We start from the raw sequence: 6,322 nt of genomic DNA on the forward strand, positions 1-6,322 counted from the left end.
TCTGCCAGTAATTAAAGACTGATGTTCTTTCATTCAAAATCCCAAATAATTGAGGAGGCAGTGAGGCAAAATATGAAGGGAAAACAATATCACTCTGAAAAAGTAAGTAAAGAGGAAGTAAAGAGTGGGTGCTTGAACAAGAAAGTCGACCTTACAGTATGTGTGATCACTGTTTGAAACAGCACAAATGTTCCTACTCACGTAATCGCTGACTGACGCTGAGATGGGCTTTGGAGGTGGGGGTTGGGTGTCATCTGACTGCCGGCCTTCTTTACGACTCGCTATATGTTTGGGCTCTGTCGCACTATGAGATATGGTGAAATTAACAGGAGTTCAAATAGCATTAGAGGTTCAAACAGAACCTGTTTTCAGCGGGTGAGCAGTAGATTACCCTCAGATGTCAGTCCTTTGAAACTATAGGCATCACTTTTTATGGGAGAAATATGTGCCCGTTATGTTGTGACCAATACTGAGTTGGATTTTCTTCACCACAAACTGTGTGATCTACTACGCTCTTTAATATCCAATCTGCACAGCTTCATGAAGACCATGTGGTTGTGTGAAGCTGCAGTGTGATTTGTCTTAAGGCTGAAGCTGACCAATTGAGGTCGCCTGTATATCTGTACCAGCTGGGGTGGAGACTTTATGGCTGTCAACTTCACCGACAAAAAAAAAAAAAAAGAAAGAAAGAAAAGAAAAGCGAAAGACGGATGTGTTTTCCTCTTTAATACATTATATGACACGACGGTGACTGAATACAGCCCCGCAGAGTCAGTAAAAGCATTTCTCTAAAGGAGATGCTGTATTGTTTCACTGCTGCTAGCTTTTATGCTTGTGGAGTGCATTCTTTCCCTCATCTTGAAAGCAGATATTGCCACCTCTCATCTCAATTAATGGCAGAATGAAGGGACATATGGAGCACGACAATAAGAAAAAAGTTAACGTGAGGAGAAAGGTGAATCCACATGTGTGGTCTCTGTGTATCAGATGCCCTATACAGAGACATGCATGCACCATGTTGATATTCAAAAGCCTTGGATGTTTGTTTAAAGTGAGTAATTGATACTTGCCACTGGAAGAATTTCCCCCAATTTGGCACAGAGTGTGAGAACAAGGAGAGTCCAGTTTGCCATGTCCGCCTGCTGTCGGCATGTGTTATGCTACGGGAAGTACGCCTGGCCCTGCTTCTTCGGAGTTCACTGCAATGGCAGCACCAGACCACACATACTGCCACTTTTATGGTTTTCTGCTGAGGATTCTTACTGTCACTGCCAAATTGCCTATTATTGAAACTTCCAATAAACAAGCAAAGAAATGCAATGCCTTTGTTTGCCTTGGAACAACGGTTGAAACACTTTTGACCTGTTTTTAAGACACCAAAGAATGAACTATTTGAAGAAAGCACAGACATCTCAATTTGAAAATATGAGCTTTTACTGGAAGGTCCTGGAAGATTTGTAGCATTCCCATGAATGCTCCCTAACTGAATTACTTTTTTAATTCATCTCTTGAATCACTTGCTGCTGCTGCTGCTGCTCAACAGACAGTGACTCCTCAGCCTCTTCAGTGTTTGTTGATCACTGCTCCATTTAAAGAATTAGTAAGTGCTCACAGCGTCTTTGATCTCAGCCTTTTTCACACCTTAAAGCGCGACATGAAAACGTGGACTGAAGAGGCTTAGCCGCGGCAGGATTCCACCTCTGTTGTTATCTTTGCCAGTATGGGGCTGCCTCAGAAAAGGGAGGATCTTTGCACTTTGTTTTGATTGCCGCTACTCACACCGGCAGGATCTCCTCTCATGCGCAAAATGGTGCTTGAATATCATTTTGATCATTTCATTCTTCTCCTTTCAGCTGCCCTCATTCTTGTGTCAGTACAAAGTGTGGGCCTAATCCTGAAATGAATGTCTTCTTTTGGGACTTCAAATGGCAGCGCATTCCAGCCTTGGGACAGTGAACAGCTGGATGACTGCAGCAATGGGTGTTTTATTTTATCCCGCATTGTCAGATGTTTGTGTTTGCAAAGCACCACAATTTATCTCTGTTCATGCCACGGATGACAGCTCAACTGGGATGAACTGGGCCTAAAAATGTGGAGCCTCGTAGATGAGGAAAGGGGGGGATCAGTCCAGTTAGTGGACAGGGGCATCAGTTTAGCAGCTAAATCATTTCAGATCATAAAACTGATGCTGGGAACTTCGAGAAGACTTACATGATGTTTAACAGCTTCATTTGAGGGCTTCATTTCAAGACTCGGTTTGATTAATTGAGTGAAGATGTCACTGTATATCGCTTGCCAGGCACCACTTCACAAAGAGATACACTTACACTCATACAAATCCTGAGGATCAGTATGAAAATGTAGGATCCAGAATGAATGTTTTACAACAAATGTCAGATCTCACTTCATTTGCACTTTCGAAAATACAAGAACAAGAGATAAATAAAACTACATTTGTCATTCAGTCCAGTAAACTACAATAATTCAATAATTGTTTCCATTTAAGAATTTCCTCGTAAAGTGACTAGTTTCTATGAGAAACTAGCCGAAGTCCTGATGTGATCCTTTCTCCACCATGTTGTCCAACCAAGATTTTTATGTTCTTTTCCTACACACAGGTGCAAAAACAAACAAGGGTTTCCATAACCATCAGGGAGGATGTACTTTCCACATTCTAGTCGTTCTTCTGGACAGAGCAACCCTGAAATTAGTGGTCCTCAAGGTCATCTAATCTGCGAAAACTAGCTATTACCTTTTCATTTCCAAGCTCCCTTTCCAACTTTCTGCTGTCTTTATTGTCCATACAATGTGCGGCCATGACCTAAATGCTGCCGTTGCTGCAGCTCCTTGACAATGCAGAGTTGGAGACAAGCAGAAAACTGTTATTAATTACATCATCCTCATAGGTTAAAGAGGAAAGATAATTGTCCCCTTTCTGCAAAATTTCAGCCCAATAATAGCTCCCAAGGTAGCGTTAGTGATGCCAAACAACACAATGTGAGGCTCACACAGTCCACAGGGGCACGCATTTTGTATTTGCTCAGTTTCAGTTGTAGATAAAATGGTGGGAAATTCATCATGCATGGATAATGTTAGACATAGAACAGATTCCTGATGACAGTCATCCTCAGTGTTGTATGACACCTCATCAGAAAGAAAAGACTGAAATTCACTCAAAACACATCTGCAGCAGATAATTTAACAGCTTGACAAATATATGAAGAGCATCTGTGAGGTCACTTGCTTTTCCCAGATAATTTAAAAATATATCAGATGATGTCAAAATGGATTTACTATGCTTAATACAAACTAGGTCAGGTGGCATGTCAAAAGGCAAGAGCACGTTTTCCAGCTGCCTGTGACAAACAGGCTGACACCCCTGGCTGCACCTCAACGCTTACCTGATACCTGTCCAAGGACTGTTTTTGTTTCACCTCACTGGAATATGTTATACAAACGGGGATAATAGTGAGCCACCATCTTGTTGGAAACAACAGTGCTTTCAATTCTGATGGGAAGAGTGACTTTCAGTGGCTGTCTGGCAATCTGACAAACCTTAAGTTTTAAACAAACTGATGGCATCCCAAAATTGGCCGTCTTGGATTCAGAATTCGATAATCCCACAAAAAGAGCTTAGCTTTTAGCAAATAAACTGTGTTCATTGTCTATGTATGTTTTTCTGTCCTTCTCGCAGGTGCCTTACTGTTTACTTTTTCATAGTCTCCATATACTGTATATCTCTGCAATATCTCATCACAGTGTACAGACAAGCTCAGTCTGGGCATGTATGGACAATTATTTGCTGCTTTGGCATCCTCCTTTTTTGTGGCAGTGGTGAGATCAAATTACTGTAAAAAGAGATGTAGCTGTGCGTAGCATGTGCAGAGATACTGCAAGATGGAGTTTCTGTGTGACTGTACCTGCTAAAGAAGACACAAAATGATGGCTATTTCTAAATGTCCATAATCTGAGGTAAGGGCTCGCTCAGACCCAATCAGCTGGTATCAAATCTTCCAAAGCTGCAAGGCATCTGTGAGAATTCAGGGTTATCTGAATATTATGGGGTTTTTTTTCCACCCACTGATAGCACAAAGTGCTTTATATCTTGGTCAAACAGGAAACACTAACATCTTGTTATCTGACATTAACCTCCTGATATAAGGAAGCCCCACTGGCTGCCTCTTTCCTGATTTCTGATACCTCCCAGATGACTGCTTGCACCTGTAAGACGCCCCCACTTCAGCAGTAAATAGGTCCGGGGAGTAATTGTCCTGTTACCAGTGTTTTACAGCGCTCACTGACAGATGTGGTGAATGCAGTGATGATATTTACTGTAATGTCAGCCTCATTTAAGTGCAGCTTGCATTCACTGATTCTTGGAAAAGCTGCTATCATTATTGGCTTCTCAGCAAAGTTGAACTTAGGTCTCTGTTTAAATGATATCACATATGTCATAATATCAATGCTGTTATTTTCTGTTTCCCCAAGAATCCCTTCACATATTGCGCTTCTATAATATGCTTCACCTGAGCTATTGGCTCTGTAAAAATGTAAATATTGGCCATGAGAGTAGTGAATTGGCTTTAATTTGAACATTCATTCTCAGATGTACAATGAATCCAGACCAGTCGGACACTAAACTCCTACAACTCCTGTTAAAGTTGATGGTTTGAATGAAAGTACGCTCTATGAAAATATAGTATGGCTTTAGATGTACTACAGCGTGTATTTGCAGTAAATCGATGATGGAAGGAACAGAAGTACAAGTTCTGTCTATTCTGTTATCAATCTGTCATCCACCTCTCATTGTCCTTCAGCCCAACCATGTCTTTACCAGTTAGCCATGCAGTCATTTTTTCCCCCAAGTGAATCATTGCTTTACATTTACTGTGTTATATCTTAGAGACTCTTGAGAGAGGAAGGCATTGCAATTTCATGGAAACTCGCTGACGAAGCCAACAGTGAAGGGAGAACTTGAGAGAAAGCGAGAGAGCAAGAGAATGAGAGCTACAAAGACAAATTTATGGCTCGGGGAACAATGTCTGTAGTAAGACATGAGCACCATGTCTCCTAATCTTATACCCCCATTCTAAATTGCTATTCCCTGAGCACTATGCATCCTATTTGTATTAGTTTAAGAGCCATAAAGATATTTTAAGACTCAAACTAGTGTTGTAAAATGCAGACTTCGGTCTCACGCTGATTGTATCAGCACTGGTGGTAAAAGCAAACAGCCCTCTGATACGATGCTGTGAAATGAAAAAGTTCTTTGGGCTGACATCCATGATAAGATATGATTCAACACATGGGTGCACTGCTCTTATTGATGTAACGTTACTGAGAATATATCTTCCCGGCTGCTTGAGCCAAGCCCGGATCATCTCTTGGGGCCAATGTTTTCTTTGCTTTTCAGGCTTACAGCCAACATAATGTAGTCTGATGCCAGTGGGTTGCAAGGGAGGCATCTTAATTACCCTCTATAATAGCATTCATTCTTGAGAAAAGACAGACAGAGCATCAAAGAAGCTAAAAAAAAAAAAAAAAAAAAAAAAAAACCCGCTCTCTTGTATCTTCTCCATGTGGAATAAAGTTGAACTAGTGTATTTTTTCAGTGTGTTTGTGGTTATGGCCGTAGCCCTGTAGCTTCCTAGACTGAAACTGTATCTTTACAGACAGAGCCACAATAATGAACTCTCCTGGTAAGTTTTTTTCTGAGATCTCTATACTCCCACAGGGACACCAATATTAAACTGGCAAATTAACAATGGGAAGATCAACTTTCCTTGTAATTAATTTCTGTGGCATTTTTATGGGCACTTACTTTGGGGTATTGGGTCGCAGTTGGGAGAATTTAAAGGTAAGCGTAATAGTCTCAGAGGGGTCTTTTGTGAGGGGAAAAAACAGATATATTCTCTGGAAATGGAAAGCTTTTAAAAGCTTGCACAGCTTTTTGCTTTTGTTTGTTTTTTCATTTCCCTCAGAAGAGTTTTTCTATCTCTCGACTCCAACTTGTATCTACATTTGGATTTGAAGCATTTACTGGGTGACCCTAACTACCACAACTTAAAATCAGCAGAATACATTTAAAATTGTAGCTCTGTGATATAATGGACTATAAATAGTGTCATTCACTTGTTACTTTGTCCCAAGAAGGAATATTAGGAACCATAAGAAAAGAGAATTAAAATCTGAGGAAAATTAAAGGAGAAAGAAAAATCTTGGATGTGAATTTGGCAGGTGTTTGTGGGTAATGCTATGACAGGACAGGCATGACAAAGTCAATTACTCAGGACTATAATAGAGCCAATAAAGCAGTAAATCC

The sequence above is a fragment of the Echeneis naucrates genome, chromosome 24 (genome assembly GCF_900963305.1).
Source record: "Echeneis naucrates chromosome 24, fEcheNa1.1, whole genome shotgun sequence".
NCBI lineage: Eukaryota > Metazoa > Chordata > Actinopteri > Carangiformes > Echeneidae > Echeneis > Echeneis naucrates.